This window comes from Crocodylus siamensis, chromosome 14 (genome assembly GCF_052110815.1).
Source record: "Crocodylus siamensis isolate JL-2025a chromosome 14, ASM5211081v1, whole genome shotgun sequence".
Lineage (NCBI taxonomy): Eukaryota > Metazoa > Chordata > Crocodylia > Crocodylidae > Crocodylus > Crocodylus siamensis.
In genome coordinates this window covers 12146866-12171188 of record NC_143408.1, presented here as the reverse complement: position 1 = coordinate 12171188, position 24323 = coordinate 12146866, and the positions used below count along the sequence as shown (strand labels likewise).

Sequence of the window (24323 nt, the reverse complement as noted above, 5' to 3'; positions counted from 1 at the left end):
TGACAGACAGCAGATTTAGGTTAGACATCAAGAAGAACTTCACGGTAAGGGTTGCCAGAATCTGAAATGGGCTTCTAAGGGAGGTGGTGCTCTCCCCTACATTGGGGGTCTTTAAGAGGAGGCTAGACATGCACCTGGCTGGAGTCATCTGACCCCAGCGCTCTTTCCTGTCCAGGGCAGGGGGTCGGACTCAACGATCTGCTAAGGTCCCTTCCAGCCCAAACACCTATAAATCTATGAACATGGCATTCACCTCCCTATTAGTGTGAAAATACCAGGAAAGCATTAATGACAACAAATGGTAAAGGCCTTAGTTTTCAGTCTTTTCAGAAAGCTGGTATTCAAACAGTACAGCATGTTTAATACTGTGCATGGCAATGGTTTACTACAGACAGAGAAGGAAGAGTCACAAGGAAATATCCTGTGTAACCTAGGTCTCCCAAATACTAGAAAGGCTCAATCCCACTTAGTATGTCAAATCTGTGGAATGTGCTCAATAATAAAAATTGTCATGACCAGGGATCCAGGTTTTCCACTTGCCACAGAAATATGTAGGTTTTTTTTTTAAAGGAGAAATTGTGGGTCTCCCCCTGCAGGCTGGCAGAGTTCCAGCTTTCAAGGGACTGCTTGGGGCTGGGGGGAGCAGGATGCAGGGGGTGCCACATGCATATGTACACATGTATGTGGTCGGTAATACAGCCCCTTAGGCAGAGCAGCTCCCACAGGTAAAGCGGGGGGGAGCGTGCATAGGGGACATGTGGGGGGGCATAAGCAATGTGGGGGGGGGGGAAGATTGAAGTGGCGGTGGCCACAAAGAGGGAGGGAGTGGGACAAGGCTGGGGCTGGGGGTGCTGCCAAGCAGGGGCAGTGCACAGGGCCAGGGCAGGAATCCACGGTTATGGGGCCTGGCCAGAGAGCAAGATGGAGCCACAGGGGGTTGGTGAGTGGGCCAGCTCCCCACAGTGATTTGTGGGGTGGAGCCCATGTCCCCCTACATTTGTGTGCCCACAGCCAGGCGCTGGGCTACAGCTTGGCTGCCTCCACCGTCCAATGGTCAGGACCTGGGGGCGGGGAAGCAGAGTGGGGTAAGGAGGGTCAGTGCTGCCACTGATGCCAGGAACCCTGCATCTGAAACACCACCATGGCGAGGCACCCTATGCCCACCCAGCAGCAGCAGAAGGGGTGGTGATAACATGGAGATGTTTACAGGGGGGTGCTGGGCTCTGCATTCTGCTCCAGCCAAAGCAGCCACTACCTTAGGCACGTGGCAGCTAGGGCTCAGGCACCACTGCCTGTCTGTGGCTGGAACCCATGGAGCAAGAGCGTGCAGGATGGTCCTGTAGCCCTGGCAGCTGGGGGTGCCTCCAGCAGGGATGGTGGGGGTAAGGGGCTGTGGGTTGGAAGTGAGGGGCACCAGCAGGGCTGGGGAGTTGGGGGGACTGTGGTTGGTGGTGAGGGACACTGGCAGGGCTGTGGGATGGACTGAGGAACAACTGCACGGGCACGGGCACGGGCAGAGCATCAGTATATCAGGGTTTCTCAGTGCCACAAAGCAGTGTTGGGGGACAGCTCCAGCTGGATTAGCATCCTGGTGAGTGAAGGGGGAAGGGGAGCCATGATTTTCCACGATAAAAAAAAAAAATTAAAAAAAAATCAAAATCCAATGCCAAAATATATAGGTATTTAGAATTTATTTTATGAAAATGATTGAGGCACTGGTAGGCTTCCAAATTACTTTAAAATTGTAAATATATCAGTAACACATTGTGTTCATTTTAATTGTGGGAAAATGCAGATTTTGGGTGTTTTGGTCAGAGAATTTGGGATTTTTAAACAGAAAAAGCCAGGACCCCTGGATGACTGCTTGCCCTGAGGGCTGCTAAACTTCCAGATGATACTCTTTTACAAATACCACTACCACCAATCTCACCCTCTAGAGCTGCACTCCAGAATTAGATGGTCACTGTTCAACCAAAAATCAGCCCTGCATCTGGAACAAGATTTATATGGGTTTTGCTGATTCAAGACGCTTTATTCTGTTCTCAGAGTATACAGTAGGCTCCCAGAGTAATTTTCTTACCTGTGAGATTTTCTTTTGCAGACAGTTACTTAATATAGGAACACATTATCTAAAGCATATTTACGTTTGTGCTCATAAACTGTCATCTTTGGATACTCTGATAGCTCATTCCATAATGGAGTACCTTGAAATATTTTCTGCAAAAAATGTCTACCATCATAAATAAAGGCTGAAATCATGCACTGGAAACTGTGATAATTGAAGCACCACAGCATTGTGTCTTCTTACACATATTAACACATCTGTATCATGGTACTCCATCGATGTACTTAAATTTATCAGTTAGGAATATCGCTTCCAAATATTCCTTGAGTATGGCACCATTATTTATTTAGAGTGGGAGCATCTGATAACATGTAATATGCATGTCAGAGTGTGAAGCATCTCAAACTTACTTTCTACATGATATCACATAAACAGTCTGTATTCCTGCTTCATAATATGACATACGGTAAGTTTTGTAATCACCCAGAAAGGACATGCGATATTTTTCCTATAATAACAACATTCATGATACATGTCATACAGTTCTGCCACCCTCCTTCTCCCAACCTTAGGATAAACAGTTTCCATCCTGGTGGACTCAACTGCATACTGCAGTGTAAAAGAATAGAAAACTGCAGCCAGCTTGTATGTCAGCAAAGAGTGAAGACTTCAGAGATGACCTCATATTTCTCAGTTTATTCATGCTTTGTTTCTTTTGAAATTTCATAGGCCTGAGATGCTATAACTGTGCATAATTTCCCCTTCCATGAACAGTATCAGAAGAAGATTATTTCGGTCTGTTATAGATAAAAATACAATAGTTGAGATCACGCATAACCTGTGATAAATTCAATCTGTCCCTTGAATAAGGTCTTCCAATATCTGAAATGCATGGCACTCAGCTCTGTGGCTAACAAATTTCTGCAACTGCAGAATAAGGGAGAACTTTCTAAACCACTGTATTACAGACTCCAGTGCTTAAAAAAACTAAGGCCTGATGTAATAGTAGCCACATTAATAATTACTTGAATAAAAGTGTCAACATTTTAATGTCATGGTATAGCTATGGAGGATAGCAGTGATTTGTTTGATCCTAGCCACTCTTCCCCCTTCCCTGTAGTAGAATAAGGGTTGACATGGATCTTACTATCCTGAGCTCCTTGTCTGTGACCATTACAACTCAGCCTGTTGTCTACTTAGGTGGTCACGATGAATACCAGGGAGGTCAGCACTGTTTCCATAGCCTGACCTTCATCAGACAGAGGTTGGAAGGGGCCTGTGAACTCTAACAGACCACTAATCAACATGTTTCCTATCATCTTTCCAGCAGAGGACATGATGCTTCAGTTCCAGGAAAACAAGTTTATGGAGCCCAGTGCAGTGACTGCAGAATCCCCAGCATCATCAAGCCCTGATTTTTCCTGCTTACTGCTTTCAGGGCATACAGCCTTTGAGAAGGTTTCACAAACCTGCAGGATGGAGCAAGAGCTACCTGCTGCATAAGGATCTCTGATTTGGCTGACAAGTACTCTGGCTAAATGTATTTCACATGCAGAAACTCTGCTGTAGTCAATATAGGACATTAAGATCTACTGAATATTTATTCTACTGTTCCTGATGATATAAATCCATCCAACTGTTATATTTTTGTGACCCTGCCCATCTGTGGTCAAGCCACATCTCTATTTAAGCACTCACCCAACACGAACCTGGGTATGTTGCACATGAAAAGCTGAATGTGGTGTGAAGGCTACTGTCAGATCATTTAGTGTTGAATTAACATTGAAGTTGAAGAAGCTAATGTGGATGAAGCAGTGAAAAGTGGGTCACCTGATAACAATTGTAATTTCTCAGCCTTTTGCTACTGACAGCATGCCAAATGAGAGCCAAGTAGAGCAGTTCAACAAAAAGGCAAAATTTCCAGCCTGCATAAAGAACTAAAATATTTAAAATTTGCTTCTAAAAAGGGTCTTGATAGTTTAATCAAAATTAAAGCAAATCTGAAGCTGCTGACTGACTGCAACACTGAAACAATGGAAGTTCTCCATCTGACACAGAGATGGAATTCACCCCAGAGCAACACCTTGAAGGCAGATTAAGCATTCTGTGGAGGGAACCTCCCCAAAAACCTGAACAGTGTAGCCAGGGAGGCCGAGTTAGGGAAGGGCCTGTGGAATCCATGTTTAAGTAAACCTACCAGCCTAAACATCCTGTGCAAGTAATGCAAAGGGATGCAGCTGCTGCATTCAGAGGAGGTTAGACAATACAATATTTGGTAGAGGTGACAGCTGCTGGCAAGCAGAAGTCTTACCCAACACTGCCCTTTTAACCAAAACAGCAAACAGCCAGGAGAAGGCAACAGTGGAAACACCATAGAAACATCCCTGTCTGTAACACACCTCCTGAGCACCCCCGCACTACCTCACTTATGGAAGTTCCCCTTTTCCTCATTTGGTAATGTCTTCCCAATTTCTTTTTACTGCATTGAAAATCATCCCTCCCTATTAACTTTGGGCTTCAGGAGTAAAGGATCAAAAAATACTGCTTGGAGAAACAGGGAAGACCTCAGCTCTGCGGGTTTGGTAACAGGGAAGGAGCAGAATCTCCTGTGCATGGTGTGTGGAAACTCAGCTGCCTGGGCTCAGTCAGACTATCTCCACAGTGGACCCCATCCTAGCCCCACCACCACGAATAAACCATGTACCATTTATTTCACATCACATCTTAGTCTCATATCCCAATACAGACAGCATATGACTACATGTGCAATTACTGAACATTACGGTTACTACACAGTAATTTAAGGTGCATTAAAATGTGGCAGGGAATGCATCTTACGTGCTCCTGTCAGGAGCAAATTTGCTTCTGCGGGCTACATTCAGATGACCAAGGGTATGCACTTGCAGCACAAATTAGTAGCGGCACAAATTTGTGTCGCTACTTTTGTGCTGCAGTGCACACCCCTACACATGCCCTTTGTTGCAGACCACGCCCAGCTCCCCACAGCTGGGTTCCACGTGCTGCAGGGGGAGGAGAGCCTGGCTGGTGCACAGAGTGCCTCAGTGTGGAGCTAGCTAGCAGGCAGTGCCCGTGCTGAGGCACCCTATACTCCAACCAGCTGGGGAGTGGCATGTGGAGACAGGGAAGCAGAGAGCCCAGGTCTGCCTACGCTCCTGTCTCTGGCCTATCTGCTCCCCCATGCCCGCATTTGTCCCAGATGGGGCAAATACTTTCACATACTTTTTCTTGCTTTTTTCTGGGGATACTTTTTTCCTACCAGGAAATCCTGGCAGCAAATTTTGCCTCCACACTGAAAATTAGCAGTGCCAGGCATGATTTAATGTGCACTGCATGTGGTTTGTTGCACCACAAACTGCACATTTGGATGCACCTGTGGGGAGAAAATTTTCTCCCAATGGGAGCAGTTGGATGCAGGGCTGCTCCAGCACTGCTCTGTCCCCATGCAGCAGCCAGGTGGAACTCCAGGCTCCCCCAGGGGCCAGCCCTGGGCTGGCAGGGGGAATGGGGGTCAAACCTGGGCTCTAGGGATTGTGGGGGGAGAGCTGTTCCACTTCTAAGGCAGCTCCCTGCCAGCCCCCACACAGATCAGGGCTCACCTGGCAGAGCACAATTGTACAGGCTCACCTGGTGGGGTGGATCAGAGGCAGGGCAGAACTGTCTGGGCTCACTCAGCTTGGCATTGGGCTGGTTGGGACCTGCCCCACAAGTGGGACATCCTCCCTCCCCGGGCTGAGCAGGAGTGATTTGCTCTCAGTCAGCTGTCTATACATGCGCTACCACACTGTAGCTAATGTGTAGTTAATTAACCTGTATTTCTTGGTACTAGGAAATCATGCATTAGCCTAACTTACTGCACAGTAAATGCTGTGCATGAGTAGATGCTAATGCTTCACCGCATAGTAGATTAGGCTACTACATAGTAAAGCAGCACGTGCAGATCTGTCCATAGAAACATATTTCTTCTTTCCACGAGACATGGCTGAGAGCAATTCCAAAGCAGCAGAACATGGGAAATGGGGCCAGGGCCATATCTCTAACAGCTGCACTCTGCCAGAAGGGTGCAGGAACATTGCTTCCCTCTAAGTGCTTCAAGAAAGGGTAAGGCAAGTAAAAGCATGGGGGCAACTGAATTTCCCTTGCTTGTCCTGCTGCTTCCACTTCACTGCCCTTAAGGCCCCATCAAGTCAAAATCTCTGTCTTCTGGTGTTTTACAAGGCCTGATATTCAGAGGTTGAATCTTATCACTTTGTCCCATCAAGGCAACTCTAGCATCCAGTCGAGGATTACTGACCACAAGAGATCCTGACCAAGGCCCCTGCAGTCCACTGACACCTCATGATACAACACTATCAGTTCTGCAATTAATACCTTTTGAAATGAGACTTTAATAAATAAACTGTAGTGCCAAACATTCAATCTTAGCCAGAGGATTTAAGTCAAAAGAAGTATTCCCTGTGTTTTCTTTCTGATTGTCTGCTCTGAAATGATAGAGCAGCTATAAAACTTCTAAACTCTGATGAGCTTCAAGTTTATTATTCGAGAGACTTCAATCCAATTCACTTTAAATTTTGTTAAATAGTTTGTACCTCAGTCCCATATACACCCTACTCATTTTGAGGCTGACATTCTGGTTGAAAAAAGAGAAGGTGTAAGAGTTGGGGAGAATAGTGAAGTCAGGCTACTAATGGAAATTCAGTTACAACCTTAACTATGTAGTCACATCAGGCATTCATCAATGACACTTTCACCTTCTTGCTCTTATTCAGCACAAGAAACCCCCCTTTTAAGTTCAGGTAAATAAGAAAACATTCAAAACTAAGTTATGGTGAACAAAGTATGTTAAATGCAGACAAAGTTAAAGTGGAGTGTGCAAATAGGTATAAACAGATGAAACCTTTTAAAAATTCTAAGGTTGGCATTACAACCCCCCCAATAGAAAAAAGATCAAAGAGCAAATTTAAAATACACTTTATACCAGGAGCAAGAATCTAAGGGCTACTTACATTGCTTTAAATGTCAATTTAATTATTTAAAAACAGCAAAACGTAGCACAGTTCCACCCCACGTTACACTCTGACTCTCACAAGACGCGTCAGAGACAGCTGCCTTCCCCCACATTCCAGCCAAAAATAATAACAGAACGGAATTGTTTGGAAGAGACTTAATCTAAATCTTCACTGCTTGGGTTTTAAAATATCCTGCTTGGTTTAGGGTTTCTTATTACACGGAGAGATGTGTTTTTAGTGACATAGGTCTTAGCAGGACGGTTCTTCATAGAAGCTTCATGCAGCCAGAAACCAGAGGCGGCCAACTCTACTGACACCCAAACAAAAAGCCTCCACAAAACAACAGTTTTGGAGCAAATTATACTGACATTGAGCTTTTATGACAACAGTTATTGGTGCCATCAATACCTTTCAAGTTTTGTTTCACTTAAACATACATTTTTAAAAGTACCCTCAAGAAAGTCTGAGTCACCAGCGCTCAACTACTCCAGATTCTCTCTGGTATACACCCTGTGAGGAAGCAAAAGTCACAGGGCTCAAAAGTACAAGGGCTAAACAAAGGGTCTGCAGCCCCAGACCCAGAGCCCGGCAGAAACCCGCCTTACCCAGGTGTTGCTGGAGGGGAGGGGGGGGGCGGTGAGCGCCAACGTTGGTACAAAGAAGAGCCCGGACCAGGCAGAGAGGGGAGTGTGGAATCGGGCCCACGCACGCTGCAGGGACCATTCAGAGCAACGGGGAGAGCCGGTAAGAAACTCCTGCGGAGAGCGAGCTCCCCAGAGGGAACCGGCAGCCAGGACTCCTCGCCCAGCCCTGCTTACAACCCGTTGTTCCTGCCCCGGGGGAGCCCGGCACAGTTTTGTACCGTAAAAGTCCCTAATACAGGGGCACCATAGAATTGCAGTACTGTAAAGCATCTAAGAGTGGCACAAGGCAAAATGGTGTCACAGATGGACCTAATGGGATGAAGGGAATCGTGACAACCTCAATAAGATGCTCGGGAAGAGCCCCCAAAGAGTGGGTAGGAGCTGGAAAGAAGGACTGACCTAACAAAAGTCAATATTGTTTTTGCTCAGCTAAAAAGAGCTGGAACATTAACCACGGGCCAGGAGTGCCTAGGGTTTTTTGTTTGGTTTTTTTGGGGGGCGGGGGGGTTGTTGTTGATTCTTCTTCTGCTCAGGATGGAAGTCATGTTGAAGGACCAAGCGGCTGATCAGATACCGGCGGAACGGGAGAGACTGTAGGAGTGGTGGAGCTCTCAGGAACATAGGACCTCCACGGGACAACTGTGGGACGACTAATGGGACTACACATCCAGGAGCTGAACCAACTCCTTTAACACCAAGTTGTGTCAGATGAATAGCGTGGGTGTGTAGATCTCCAAATTAGAAACCGTCTCACTCGAGTCAGCCAGCAGGCAGTGTCCTCCAGGTCTGCAAGTAACTGAGCTACTTGACACACCCAAATAAAGAACTTTCAAAATTCCGGTTATTCTGTTTTATCCTCATATAACCGAAAAAAAAAAAATCAGAATTTAGGCCCATATGCTAAAACATGAACCCAGAATTCTCTAAGCTTTAACAAAGAGGGCTTTGAAAGTACTGCAGTTCTTGGCACAAGAAAAAATTCACAAAAATACAACAGGTTACAAAAAACAAATTGTGAAAAGCAGGTAACTCTACTGTAAGACCTGTTCAAATTAAAAATTAAGTGAGGTCCCAACTGTGACTTCGGAAACAGCACCAGGGGAGCAAGTCTATGTTTTCCAGAGTCCTGTACAAATGCACCCTGCTCACAATGATACAAAATCCCATGGAAGAATGTTTTAACCTCCCTGTAAATTGGATTGGATTGTGTTAAGAATGGTCTCAAAAAAGATCATAGAGTCTTATCCTTTTAGCTTTTATCACCCATATATCCCTCAATGGGTGATGTCTCAACATACCTTCACCTTTCTTTACAGTACCCCCTCAACCTAGTCCTCCCTCCCCCTTTCCTTAGCTTTTGTATTTCAATTATTTCATTCCTATTTAGTACCCCTGCTCTCTCAAGTCCATTCACAGCATCGGATGGAGTAGGCTGTTGGATTTGTGAACAAGCAGGGCCAGTCCAACCAGTAGGTGAACTACGCAGTCGCCTAGGGCGCCAAAATTTGGAGGGCGCCAAAATTATACGCACAGCAAAATAACAGGAACATCATTCTAAACAACAGTCCCGGCCGGCTATGGCTCCACCTTGGTCTAAGACTTTTGGTTTGATAAGGGAAAAAAGACCTCTGAAAAGAACTCGGACAAAAAATCATTAGAATTGACCACATTACAGCTAGAACTCTTGGTTACCTCCACACAGCTACATCAAGGGATTGGACATGGCTTTAAGTGCACCTCATAGCTCTCTTGTGCTCCCCTCGTGACTCCTACCTTTTCAACTCTCAAGCGGACTTACGACCAGCCCATACTGTGGTGTCATCCTAAAAGATGAACCCCTACTCCTATATCATCTTACAGCTTGTAGCACTGATTTTTTACACCTTCCTTCTCCCTTCCAACCACCCTTTTTTAAATCTAAAGCACCCTAGTTTTTGTCAGCTGCGTTTTTAAGATTTCGTCAAGAGTAAGATGATCAAAATATGCCGACTCTAGCTACAGATATGTATTGTGCCTCTAATTCAGGAAATGGCCTTCAAGGTAGGAATTTCTTGGTTCAATTTTTTGTAGATCTCATTTAATTTATATGATGTAGAACTGATGTACATATGTAGTTATTATCATAGGTACACCTGAGTAGTCGTGTTTAATATTCTCAATTTTATGTCTAGAAATGGTTGGAGTAGGATTGCTGAATCATTACATTCTTGTAACAACGCATGGGAATTTTTTTAAGTAAGTCGAGCTAGGGGTAAGCCTTTGCGTATCTCTCACGAGTTTCCAACCATAATATGTACACGAGGCATTCAGAATATGTGTGTTAAAGCGGAATGAGTGCTAATTAATTGCTAGCAAGTTCAAGAGAGATTCTTTAATTAGTTAATTTATAGAAACGACCGTATTGTTGTGTAAGGAAACAGTTGTATGACTGTGTCTACAGAACATGTAAGGTTGGTTGACCCAGAAATCTGATGGGATATGCGAGATAAGTAAACATAACTACTCAATGGACAATGACAATTTACTTTACAGAGGACCATGCTAAGGAAGTATTAATTTGCTGGAGGAACCTGGCTACCTACTAGATAAAAGATGTCAGTTAGTAGAGTACTGTACACAGGAAATAATACTTAGTTTACAAAGCTCCTTGACAAACAAGACATCTGCTTGACCAACATTAGATAACCAGTTACCATGTTTACACCTTAGTCGTACATCCTAACAAATACCTTCCTGATTGCAGGGGCAGTTTGCCCATAAAAGCACTTTAGGCAGTGCCTAGCCATATTTCTTCCATGATAACTTAATCAATTTTCCACATGAATAATGTCATCACAGTCAGAATTGTCTTTGAAACTGTACTTGGTTTTAAACTGTTTCAAATAAATTATCAATGTAGAGAAGAATCAATCTGTTTCACGGGAATGGTACCATGGCAGATAGGAGGAGGGAAAAAGTGGGGTCTGGAGCTCGGTATCATAAATGAAAAGCTGAACAAGCAAAGCAAGAGGGTTCCTTCCTAAAATATTTTTGATTTCACCCACATCAAGATGGAAGCAGTTTACAACATCAAGATGAAGGCAGCTTACTTCAAGATGATTCAGTCTTTGGTTTCCTCTGCCATGTCCACCGTTTGGAAAATAAGATATCAAAACAGATAATGGAACATTGCTTGAAGCTAGAGTCAGCATTACAGCATGGAAATTCTAAAGATATTGATGCTGCAGATTTGTGCAATGAACTGCAGGCTATTTCACAACGACTTCCAAAACATCTTACATCTCAAGATGTACTAAAGTTTATTTCTGAACATAAACTGACAGTTTTCCCAATGTCTTCATTGCTCTCCACATTCTCTTGACTCTCTGTTTCTGTTGCTAGCTTCTCAAAAGCTAAAATTGATAAAGACATACCTTCATTCTTCTATGCTGCACGAGAGACTTGTTGGACTGGGCACCATGTCAGCAGAACATGAAATAGCTGGAAAACTTTGCCTTAAAGAACTTGTTTCTGAATTTGCAAAACTGAAATCACGAAAAGCAAAATTCTGATCAGAACAAGTTAGTCTATGAGGCTGATTACGGTGTTTAAAAAAAAACAAAACAAAACACGCTTTACTGGAAGAAGCAGAGAGACCTCGCAAGATCATCAGGTCCAGTTCCCTGCCTAAGGGACAGGAAGTCAGCTGGAGTCAAATGATCCCAGCAAGATAAGCATCCCAGTGTTTCTTAAAAGTGTGCAGAGTAGGTGCTTGCATCACTTCTGGGGGGAGTCTATTCCAGGCTCTGGGCACTTGGACTATAATTAAGTTTTTTTTCTTATGTCCAGCCTAAAACTGTCTTCCTGAAGTTTGTGACCATTAGATCTTATCTTCCCTTTGGGTGCCCTGGTCAACAGACAGTCTCCCGGTTCCTGATGCAGACCCCTTATGAACTTATCGGCTGCCATCAAGTCACCCCTGAGCCTTTGCTTCTCCAGGAGGAAGAGTCCCATGCCTCTCAGCCTCTCCTCATAAGGCCTGTTCTCTTATCATGTGCGTGCCTCTCCTTTGGACTCTCTAAAGTGCAGAGCCCAGAACTGGATGCACAATTCCAGCTGTGGCCTTACCAAGGCCGAGTAAAGTGGGAGGATGACTTCCTGGGTCTTGCTTGAGATGCATGGGTGGATGCAAGCCAGGGTTCTGTTTGCTTTGCCGGCTGCGACATCACATTGGTGGCTCAGATTCATCTTGTGATCAGTCATGACCCCCAAATCTCTTTCAGTCGTGGTGCTAGTGAGTGTAGCGCAGTATGATGTGGATTCCTCCCTCCCCTGAGGTGGAGTACCTTGCATTTCTCCATCAGGTTTTGATCTGCCCAACTTGCAAGCCTGTGCCTGTCTAGGTCAGCCTGAATCCGCAGTCTGTCCTCTAGTCTGACCACGCTTCCCCATAATTTGGTTTCATCTGTGGGTTTAGCCAGTCTGCTTGTGATACCTGAATCCAGATACTCTTTAATTATATATAAAAATAAATTAATAGTCCAGGTACAGAGTCCTGAGGGACGCCACTGGTCACCATGCGCCATGTTGACATGGTTCCATTGACTATCACTCTGGTTCTGACCACAGAGCCAGTTTCCCAACCATCAGACTAAGGTTGTCAAGGCCACAGTTCCCCAGTTTTACCATGAGGACTTCATGGGAGACCAAGTCAAAGGCTTTTTTGAAGTCCAAATAAATGATATCAACCTCTTCTCCTTTGTCCAGGTGATTCATCACCACATCATAGAAAGAAATGCGGTTGATCAGGCAAGACCTACCCATGCCAGCTATCTTTCAGAATGTTGCATTCAGTTAACCTGTTGTTAATAGTTTCTTTGGTGCTTTTTTCCAATATCTTATCATGGACTAAGGTCAAACTGATTGGCCTGTAGTTCCCTAGATCTTCCTTTCTCCCTTTCTGAAAGATAGGTACCACATTGGCCCTCTTCCAATCTTCAGGAACCTCTCCTGAGTGCCACAAGTTCATAACACAGCCAATAGTGAGGATATTTGAGATGTCAGCCAGTTCCTTTATTACTCTTGGGTGCATTCCACCTGGGACAGCTGATTTGTGGATGCCCAGCCTCTCAAGGTGTTCCCTCATGAGATCTTCACCAAAGATGAGCGTGTGTTTGCCCATATCCTGGCAGTCCTGCATCTTGTTTGGCAGGGTGATCCCCCTGGGCTGGTGGAAGACTGATGCAAAGTAATCGTTAAGGAGATTAGCTTTTTCTTGGGTGTCAATTGTCATGTGCCCATTTGGTTTACCAAGGGTCCAGCGTTGCCTTGGCTTTCTTTTGACTACCCACATAACTGAAGAAGGACTTTTTGTTATCCTTGATTCCTGTAGCCAGTCTGAGTTTGGTTTTAGCCTTGGCTTTCCCAGTTGGCTTCCTACAGGGATTGGGCCAGTGCTGAATACTCCTCCTTGGTGATGTTACCTGACTTCCATCCCTTGTAGGTTTTTCTTTTCAGATATAAGAGGTCCATGAGTCCCCTATTTAGCCACAGGAGTTGCCCAGCCCTTTTGCCACCTTTCCTGCAGGCTGGAACAAACTTCCCTTGTGCTTCAACCATTGCATCCTTAAGAAGCGACTGCTCACTGGGGACTCCCCTCTCTATCAGATCGTGGTTTCACAGGGCCTTGGCAACCAGCCTCCTGAACTTAACGTCAGCTTTCCTAAAATCAAGGATTTCTGCGTTGCTGGCTGATTTTGCCAGCTTTGCGATGGATGAAGAAGGTGATCAACTCCATGATCATCATCTCCTAGCTTCCACTTGATTCTCAGGTCACTCACTAGAGCATCCCCTTTGGCCAGTACCAGATCCAGGAGTGCCGTACCTCTTGTTGTCCATGAACGCCGCTTGTCTCAAGAAGTCTATCAATGGAAGGGCAGAAGCTATGTGATGGATCAGATTTGGCAGAGCGTTCCTCCCATGAGGATGTCAAATTTAAAGTAAAACATCTTTGTGGGGGGGGGGGGGGGTTGTTAACATCTGTAAGCAGCCTAAGGTGCCACCCTGCCCTGTCTTCAGATTAACACAGCTAATTACCTCTCCTGGCAGTGGGCCAAAGAGGAAAGAATGGGACTTGGATCAAATCAAAGGTTTGGTAACAAATATTGTAAAATCCTCATGAATCAGAACAGTCGAAAATCCTGGACTAGCACCACCACTGGGAATTATTTATAAGTCCCTGGGAAGGATACCCCACATGGCCCTGCTTGCAGATTTTTCATGTCACTTTTAAAATGTTCATTTAAATTTTTAAACTCTAGAAAGTCTGCGAGCTCAGTTCTTACGCCTGAACACTCATGGAACAACCGAACAAACAGAGCAACAATACTTAAAGTAGTCTAGATGTTGGGTGCTACAAACTACACTCGTTCCCATGTTCTTTTCACAGGGCGACATGTTTTGACAACTTGCTCGAAGACAAGAACTGTTATTTCTTTTTTCCTTTAAAAAATCATAACCTGCAGGGGGGGAAAAAATCCTTTAAAACTGTAACTACAACCTGCAGTTCAATCTGCAGGAAGAGAAAAAATGTTTGAACAAGCCAGGCAGTGTTTGGGCCTGTTGGTACAGTTGATTTTCCATTTACTTTTCCTTTCTTTGTCAAGTTACTCTTGCTTCTTCCCACAACCTATTCTACATTCTGTTTCACCACAGCACTTTCCTTCCTATCCTTGTCACATCCCCTATTTGCCCAGAACATCCAGCAACTGCATGACACATTTTTTTTTTTTTATATATAAATCCTAGCAGGCTCCAGCCGTCATGCATCAAGCGTGGAAAATAAGACTTAATAGTTTCTCAGCATATTTCACCTCCAACCCCCTCACCCATGCACACACACAAACCCTCACCATGAAATAAACATGTGTTAAAAAATAAGGAAAGAAGCTTAATTTATAAAAGGGTAATTAAAAAAAAATTAAAGAGTTCTTTTGAAAAGGAAACAATCTGTTATTAGCTTAAGTCCCATTTAGGTCCTCCTTTTGTGTGATTTACTGCATAGATTATCATAACTGATGGCATTTTAAGAAAGAAAAATAAACTTATTTTTGTTATGCTATTCTGGTTTGGGCATTTCCCTGAAATCAGAGTAGAGCTAGACTGACCAGTCAGTTTGTTCACCATTTTTCCTAAGCAGAGAAGCTCCAGTTACCCACAGTTTATTACCAGGACAAGGCAGCAGAACAGGCATTGTCAGTACAAAATCTGGCACCATTCTACCTATTTTGCCCTGAGAGCAACTGTTCTTATTCAGGGAAGGCAGAACTTCATCTCCCATAAGCTGGATGTCAATTATCTGTATTTCATCACTAATTTACTTTAAATGTGTTTATACAATTTATTGCTACTGAATTTCAAGGCAAGTGGTCTAAACTTAATCAAACACAGCTTGGGAAGCTTTGAGCTAAAGAAGACTAACCACAGATTAAATACTTATGACATGCGGTCAAAACCACAAGCAGATTCAGTGTTAGAACAGTCAAAAAAGTTTGCAGTCGAGCCCTCTCGCCAGCTAAAGCAAGGAGAAGACTGAAAAGCAGGCAGCGGACATTTCTGCCTCTGCGTTTGGAGGGGAGCGGAGCGGAGCCGAATCCTGCCGACCGGGCCCCTGCGGCCCCTCGACTGCACCAGCGAGAAGGGGGTTTTATAGCCTGCATCCGGGAGACCCTGGCACCGAGAGCCAGCCTTACCGAGTTGTTTCCAGCGCCAGGCAATACAGCAGGCGACACTTACACCGCGGCAGCGGAATCCAGCCGAGCACCAGCCACACAAACGCCCAGCCAGGAGAAAGCCCTAACAAGCGGCCGCGTCGAGCCGCGCCGGGCAGGCGAGCTCCCCGCCCGGGGCCAGAGCGGCTGCGCGGGGCCGAGCAGGCCCGGGCCGCTGCGCTCTGTGAACCGCGGGCCCGGGAAGAGATGGATGAGGCCCGGCCCTGCAGCCCCCGAGGGGCCCCGGCGCTGCCGGCGCATCGCCACCGCTCCGCGGGCCGGGCCGGGGCAGCTCGCGGCCCCCTCAGGTCCCGCCGCCGGCTGCGGGGGCTCGTCGCCGCCTCGACACGGCCCTGAACTCCTGCCGTGCCCCGGCTCCCGGGGGTCCGCAACGAGCGTCCGCGGCGGCTGCGGGGAAGGCTCCGGCGGGCCGATGCAGCCGCTCCAACGAGAGACCCCGCCCGCAGAGCACGTGAAGGATGCCCGGCCGCAGCCAGCCGGTCCCGCGCGGGCCCAGAGCCGCGGGGGCCGTGGGGCTGTCCGCTCCGCGCCCGGCCACCTGCCACAGGCGGCTGGTCCCGAGCAGTGCGCGCTCCTGGCTCGCCGCCGCCCGGCTCGGGGTCGCTGCCTGCCAGGCGTCTGTCCCGGGCCCTGCCCTCGGAGCCCGCGCCAGCTCTCCCAGGGTGCAGCCCGGGCGCGGGCTGGAGCGCCCCACGGCCGCTCCGCCGGCTGGGTGCTCGCGGCTCCAGCCGCTGCCTTCTTCCGCAACGAAAGACCAAGGCCATCCCCGGGCGCGCGGCGGCGGGCGGCGCAGACCCGTCGGGACAGGCGTCCCAGGTTGGGGCGTGCGGCGGGTCCCGACGGAGCCGCCCGCAGGCATGGCAGGGGGCTCCAGGCCGGCCGGGCCGGGCCTGCTCCCGGCCTCCGCTCGCCGCCCGGTCCCGAGCGGCCCACGCCACCGCTCGCCCAAAGCCTCGCGGATCCGGGCGGGACTGCCCCGAGCCCAGGTCCCGCTCCAGGCCGTCTGCAGCCCGGCTCCAGCCCAGCAACTTCGCCGCGGCCGCCGGCCAGCCGGGCTGCAGCCTCCGCACCGCTCCCACCTGCCCCGGCTGCTGCCACGCACCGAGACGGCCGACCGACGTCCCTCAGCCCTGAGCACCCCGCTCGGCTGCCCGAAGTTCCCGCGGCCCATAAGGGAGGGAGCCGCTCCTGGGTCGGTGCCCCGGCGACCGATGCCGCCTCCTGGATCAGCCTCTGCCCCATGCCCGCACCTTCAGCCGCTAGATCCCCCCCACCCCGGGCCTCCTCGCCCGCCGCCCCGGCTCAGCCGCCGCCGCCGCCGCCGCCGCTCCTTCCCCCGCACCCCTGAGCCTTTGTCCCGCGCCCGGCGCCGGCTCGCCCCCAGCCCGCATCCGCCGCCGCGGCCGGCTCTCGCACTAACTCATCGCCTGCCCCCAGCCAGGCGGCACAGCCCGCGCCGGGTCCCTCGCCACTAAGCGCCGCTGGCGGCCGCAGCCTGCCCGGCTGCGAGATCTGTGAGCAGCGCCGGCCGCCCCGAGAGCGGGCGCGACGCGGCTCGCTCTGAATGACAGCTTACCTGCGTGCCAATCTTCATCAGACTGACACCGGCCTGACGGCACAGCCTATACTCACTGCCCGGCCCTGCCCGCGTCACCGGCTCCGCCCCGACCCGCGCGCCCCGCCCCCGGCGCCGCCCCCGGCGCCGCCAAACCCTGCTGTCTCCCTCTAGCGGGCTCGCCGCCCCGCGGAGCCGGCTGCGCCCTGCGGCGCTCTGGCCCCTGGCCCGGCGGCACTTGGACCGCTGCTAAATCCGGAGCGCGACCAGTGCAGCCGTGAAGGGGCGGCTGGGCGCCGGATGCGACTGCGCGGGAAGCCTGCAGAGACGCACGGGCCTGCTCCTGCTCCTGCTCCTGCTCCTTTCAGAGGGAGTCGCCGCGTCAGCTCCCGAGCCGGAGGCCGGGACCCCTGCCTCCCTAGGAGCGCCCGGGATCAGCGCCAGGGGAGGAGGTTCGGGATGTTGCATAGTCCTTGAGTCCACGTCTATTTCTAGTCACTGTCAGAGAGGCAGTGCAGCGGCCACAGGCTCTTTACAAGGCAATGCTCATTTGATTTTGGCTTAATCCTTTCAAATGGATTTTTAAAGCACCACAACAGAGAAACCTTTATGATTCTCTTAGCTAAAGGAAAAGGCTCTTTTTTTTAAACAAAGCACCCAGCTTGGATTTGAACTAGTGGCCAAAAGAGCATTATTTTACCCCCTGCTTCATGTAAAATTATATACTGGAACTATAAAAGTTGAAGACTCCTTCAGAGAAGAGCCCAAATAGGAGCTAGTAAAATTATTCCAGGATTTCATCTTTCAGAGAAGCAACAAAGACGATTACATAGACAGGACCTGGCATATGTGTTCATTTTAGAAGAGAGTGATAGTGATCTCCTTCAAACCTACTGTGGCGGGCTTGCTGGCTGGGAAGGGCTCTGAGGGATTGATGGGATGTCTCCACCAATCAGGTGATGGCAGGGGAGAGGCTTGCCTTGCCCCTACCCAGGGGAAGAGCCAGACCTGAGAGTGGACTAACCCCCGCCCTCTCTGATTGGTCGATTTGCAATCTGAGGGCAAAGCCTCTGGAGGGAATAGAAGGGCAGCTGGGTGCACAGCTGGGAGGGTCGGGAGGCGGTTGGGGTCTCCAGTCCCCTGCACAAGGCAGATAAGTGGCTCACAGCCTGTGCGCAGAGGGTCTGGGAGCAGACCGAGACCCCCATGCTGCACAAGGCAGCTGGGGTCTCCAAACCCTGGTACAAGACAGGGCCAACGGTGCATGGAGCGGTGCATAGGGCCCTGAGCGGAGGCCAGGAGCCCCAAAGCAGCTGGGGGAAGAGACGGCTCACCCTAGAAGATGAAGACAGCCTCACCAGGCCCTCAGAGGAGTGGCGAGTTGCCTGGGAAGGGGATTCCCACAAGGGAGAAGGATCTTTCTCCCATGACAAGCAGTTGGGGTATTTAAGTTGGTATCTGGGGCTCCCCATTCCCCTCCTCTTAGCTAGGGCCCCTCCTTCTCCTGAGGCATTGCTATTGTTTTAATATAGTTGATTGGGGTTTTTTTGCTTCTTTTTTCCCCCCTGGCCCCTGCACGTCGTATCTTGTGAACCCTGTGCCTCACGCTTTGTAAAGTGGCATTCCATTAGAGTATAAAATTTGCATGACTTCTAATGAGACTCTTGCTTTGATCCCTTTTTTGATGCCTCACCTGTATATAGTGTTTGCATTGCCCTGTATATAAGCTGTTTCAGCTCCTATATTTTATGGGTAAATACGTTAACCCTATAACTTTCATATCTTATTAAATTTGTACATAGTTAAGCCTTACCACGTGTCCTGGGCTTGTTCTATAGGAGAAGGAGGGAAATGGTGTGCCACAGACAGTTTCACCCCTCAGCGCACCTGCCCTGCTAACATTCCCTTCATCTGGAGAGGGGGACACATCGTTGGGTACCACCCAGGTTACACTGCCTTAAAACTATTACTGACGTGTCCAAAAATGTTGACATCAGCCTGCCGGAGCTCTAAGACCCCTGCCAGTATTGCTACTGATAGCCTTTGTCTCCACACTACACAGAGTGTAGTGCCTCCTAATGGGCATACCTGGCCCCGCTGCTCCATTACCCTCCAATCTTACCTACGAGATGGTGGGGGCCAGGGTTAAGGCGCTCCTAGCCAGATTACACCAGGGAGGTCACTGGCCTGGCATTTCTTGGGGGCTGCTCCACCACAAACAGCCCCACCAGGCCACCCTTCTCCAGCAGGGTGCAGTTTCAGGTCATGCCCAAGATCAGGAGCCTCCAAACCATCCCATAGCTCCTGCCCTTACCTCCGTGCTGTTCTTGGAGCAGCAGCTCTGCCAGGAGATGTTACTTCCTCAGGGTCTTGCAGCAAACTGCTGCCTCACCATATAAACACTGTCACATAAAATAGCTGTCCTAATCAAGCACCTGCTGGCTGGCTGTCTCTGGCCTGTAAAGTGGCAAGCACCCAAAGGTGTGCTGCCACAGTACGTGTTTAAGGTAGGCCAGTTCCTGAGTTCTAGGCAGTATTCTTAACAGAGTATCACATTGTGTTGATCCTATGCTGCAACATTCCAAAAGCCCCAATTTGTGGCACTGCTCTTGCTATGGTTTTTTTGTTGTTGTTCATTTGTTTTTGGTTTTTTTGCACATAAAGGACATATTGAGAAACTTAAAAAACTCATGCAAGGTAGAAGATGAAAGGGAAACCCTACAAACAACATCAAGTGAAAAACACACTGGGATATCAAGCCAATCATCTACTCCAGCAGTTCACTTGAACATGTGAATATTCTGCCAGAAGCGTTCTAATAAGAAGAGACTGTGTCAAGTGTTGTGTTTGAATCAACCAATGCAATACACAAAGTGAAAGGGAAGAATGAAGTGTTGCATTGCTGAATTGGTGTCAAAGATCTAATAGCGGTTGAGGCATGTTACCATCCTGAATGCAGGTGAGAGGAACAATTGAAGCAACAAGTCTCTCATTCCCAGTCATATGCAGAGATTGTGCAAGAAGATATCTTTCTTTCTCCTGAAGTGAGAGCATGGCATCAAGTGATTGATGAACTAGATGCTGGTTTTGCACGGAAAAATGTGTAGGTCTGAAAGATATACTTGAAAATAATGTGAATGTCTTCTGACCACACTGAAGCAAATGAAGCAAGAACTTTAAACTTACTACAAGACCACTATTTTAGTACCAAAGAAATGTAAATCTGTGGCAGCTGTTAAAGCCATACAAGCAATTATAACTATATAAATGATGAGGAAGCCATTGGCTTGCAGTTCAGAGAAGAGTTTTCAGACACAAATCTGGATGTTAGGGTGAAATTATTCCATAAAGGAGAAGCTCTGGATAAATTTCCACCAACATACGACCCCTTGCGCACCATGTATATAGAACCGATTATCCAAGTCTCATTTGGTGAAGTGCACTTGAACCTAATCCACCATTGCCATCACCTAACTAGAGTGGTTGGTAAGCTGAAAATGTTGGTTATGTTCCTATCAAACCATTACCAGCAGAATACCTTTGGATAACAAGTTGCAAGTGCAAGACAGAATTCTGCAGACCAGCGGGCTCACACAGGCATGCATTCCTGGGTGCAAGTGCTATGACAGCATGTCGTAATCTGTATAATAATTACAGGGATTCAGAAAAAGGGATTCAAGTGATGAAGAGATCTGAAAAACTGCAAGTATCCATTGTATTACAGTTATATAAACTGTTGTATTATCGTTAGAATACCATTGGATTAGACCGTTAGGTTTTACTATTGCCTTGGGCCAAACACATGTCTGTGTTTTCATTACCATTGATTTATGTATTATTCATAACTGTCTTATCTGCATTCTAATTTTTTTTTAATGTATTGTCTTATTTACTACAACTTGAAGAAGTAGCCTGAGTTATAATGTTTTCAGTACTGTAGGCCTTCTATTCAATTCTAGAGTATTCACTTGGCTACTCTAACACCAGCATTTCCTTTTTGGACACCATGATCAATATCCAAGATGGTAAAATTCAAACCACCATCTACAAGAAACCCACAGACCAACAATCATTTCTACACAGAACTAGCAATCACCCTAAACACACCAAGAAACCTATAATTTACAGACAAACTCTCCAATACCACTGAATTTGCAGTGAGAATACCCATGATTGCCACCTTACAAATCTCAAAAGGGCCTTCAGCCAACAAGGAAACTCCTCCAGAGAGAGAGAGATCACAGTTTTGAAGGAGCCATCAACCCCCACAAATCTCACACCATTAGTTATGACATATCACCCTTCCCTGGAACCTATGCAGAAAATCTTCAGACAATTGCAACCCATACTAGAAGGAGACCCCATTCTGAAAGAGATTTTTCCAGAACCACCCATTTTAGCCTTTAAACAAGCACCGAACCTCGCTAACCTCATTATCAGAAGCAAAATCCCTATGACCCAAACCACAGCCAATGGATCCAGACCATGCCAGGACAAGAAATGCAAAACCTGCAAACACATCTCCACCACTCCCACAATAACCACACCCCACAACAGAACCATCCCCAGATTTTACACCTGCACCTCCAGCAATGTCCTATATTTCATCCAGTGCACCAAATGCCCTGCTGGAAAATACGTAGGAGAAACCAAACAACAACTGTGCACCAGAATGAACACACTGAAAATCTATCAAAGACAAGAATACCTAACTACCAAGTGGGGGCACACGTCTCACAAGACAATCACTCCCTCTCTGATCTCTCAGTTCTAACCCTCAAGAGGAACTTACAAAACACCTTTCATAGACAAGCCTATGAACTTAACTTCATAAATCTACTGGATTCAAAAAATCATGAACTCAATGTGGACATTGGATTTATGATGCATTACAACCTGTCCGACATCTGATTCATCAGGGTCCTGTCTGACCTGACCTCCTACATTCCTCTTTTTCCCCCCACCTCTTCTCTCCTACTTTTTTTCCTTTTGTCTTCCTGATTTCCAACCATTTCCTTTTTCTTTGAGAGCCTCTCTTTTAGCTTGTACTGTTATCACTAGTATTTCCCTTTGGCTTTTTCCCTCCTGCTTTCTTCTCCATCTCCTCCCTGTTTTGCCTTTTGGTTTTTCTAATTTCTACCTATTTATATTTTCACTGACATCCTGTCTTACTTTCTGCATCCCTCATTCCTGTTTTCCTGATCTCCTACTAATTCCTTTTTCACTGACAACTTCTTTCTACCCTGTATTCTATCACTGCTTTCTCCCTTTGGCCTTTTTTCCCCTGCCTGCTTTCCCCTCCCTTTCCTGCTTCACCTTTTGTCTTTGTTATTTCTACCTATTTACATTTTCACTGACATCCTGTGACACTTTTAGCTTCCCTCATTCCTTGGAGTCTCAGACCAGCAGAGACTTCCTATGCATGAAGAAGGGTGTCTGCTCCCAAAAGCTTGCCTAAAACTTTTTTTTTCCAGCTACTCAGTCGGTCTAATAAAAAAGATCTCTCTCAAAAAACCTTGCCTACTATAGGCCTTCTATGAAATTTGTAGTTATAGAATTTGTGAGGTTTTAGTATTGGAGTATTGTTTACTAGGTTTTTCAATTACATTGAGTTGATACATATATGCTACTGAGTCAGTTATCTTGAAATCCAATATGGCTACCATTTTGGAAATGTCACAATTCATCTTCTCACAATGTTGGTTTCATCACTGGCATTATTTTTCTAACTCTCTGAGGGATGAATTGACAAAACGTGAATTCACTGCAGCTATCTTGGATTCCAATACAGCAGCTACACACACTACTTGGCAGATTGCCAACATAACTTTTCTGACACGGGTTGACCACCTCTTCCTAAAACATACTGCTGCCATTTATGGCAACAAGTTGCCTACAATAATAAAATCTATTATTGGTCATTTTTATACCCTGCTGCAGGGTGATAACTGTTATTGGATCAACTATGTAGTTGTGACAACATTAAACAAGCTTTCAAATGTAAGACATTCTTTGTCAGGTCCCTGATGTCCCCAAGAAATCCTTGTCTCTTGCAGGGGTTTCTTAAGCCTTCCTCAAGGGTATTGGGTACAGCCAAAGCTGGGGATTGAGACTGAGTGTGCCAGTGCTCCTGCTGAGACTTAAACCCAGAGATTCCTGGCTAGAAGATCTTGCTCCTTCCCTCAATCACTATACTGGGGGCAGAGAGAAATTTTACCTCATTGTCAGATTGGTATGGACCATGACAATTTTTTGCCTTCCTCTAGAGAGGTGAAGGGGAGGCATGGCCTTGTTTCTGGGATCTCTTGAGTGCATATTAACCTTTATAACAGCAGAACATTGGCTGGCATGGTCCTTCTGCTTTACCTGTGGCAGGTTAGGATGTTATATATTGTTTGTGTCAGGTCAGCTATGTAGTTTTGCTAAGAGGTTAGACAGTGGGTATGTATGGGATTGTTTGGATACACATGATCCTGCCTCAGAAAGGGACTTAGACTAGATGACCCTCTCTATGATTTATGACTTTCTGATTTGTAGAATGTCTAGCATAGATGCCTTTCTATCCATGATTAGAAGCCTACATCTACAGTAATACATTTCATCATAATATTTGGTAACAGAATTAACAATTATTAGGTACAAAGCAAATCAAGATAAAGTTCTCTTTACATAGTGTTTATATTAGTTTTATTATTATGTTAAAGTGAAGTACATATGCCCAGAAGTTGTAATGGGTACCTTTTTAATAAGTATATATATATTTTAAAAGGTAGTGCTCATTGAATAATACCTATCAAATAATTTATTTGATGCTGTAGCAGGACTGTGATATCCCCTGGTGGTAACGCAGCTCCTACGCCCCTGCCTTCTCATAGCTCCCCAGTCTTTCCCCCAGCTCTTCTGGGGGCTAGGCCCCCAGATGATGCGGGATGACAGCAGGCTGCTGCTAGCTGGTGATGGTAGTGGCTCTGACCTATTTCCTCAGCTGGCAGCAGCAGCCTGGGCCATACCCCCCAGGAAGAGCTAGGGAAATGATCAGAGAGCAGGGGAATCAAAGTGGGAGCTCCGGATGACAGCTGGAGCCGCCCCAGCTCCCAGGCAGTGTGCAGCACCCTACCAAGCCATGCTGCACCTGCGCCATGGGGCAGCTGCCATGCGGGTGCCAGGCAGAGGGGACTATCCCCACTGCCCCACACTGTGTGTGTGGGAGGGCTCTGTCACCACTGCTGCATCCAGTGAGTGTAGAGCTTTTTTTTTTAAAGA

General features: G+C 47.2%; 1 protein-coding gene across 7 annotated transcripts in view; it reads right to left on the bottom strand.

Moving 5' to 3' along the window:
* PKNOX2 (PBX/knotted 1 homeobox 2) overlaps positions 1 to 19608 on the bottom strand; it is an 827020-nt gene extending 807412 nt beyond the window's left edge. For 5 of the 7 annotated variants that reach the window (XM_090027055.1, XM_090027047.1, XM_090027056.1 and 2 more), the window contains exon 1: positions 17082 to 19608. The gene's annotated coding sequence lies outside the window, so the exon portion shown is untranslated. Of the gene's footprint in view, positions 1 to 15466 lie in introns of all 7 variants that reach the window. The other 2 variants (XM_090027048.1, XM_090027051.1) reach the window with 1 other exon arrangement.
* Positions 19609 to 24323: the final 4715 nt, after the last annotated feature.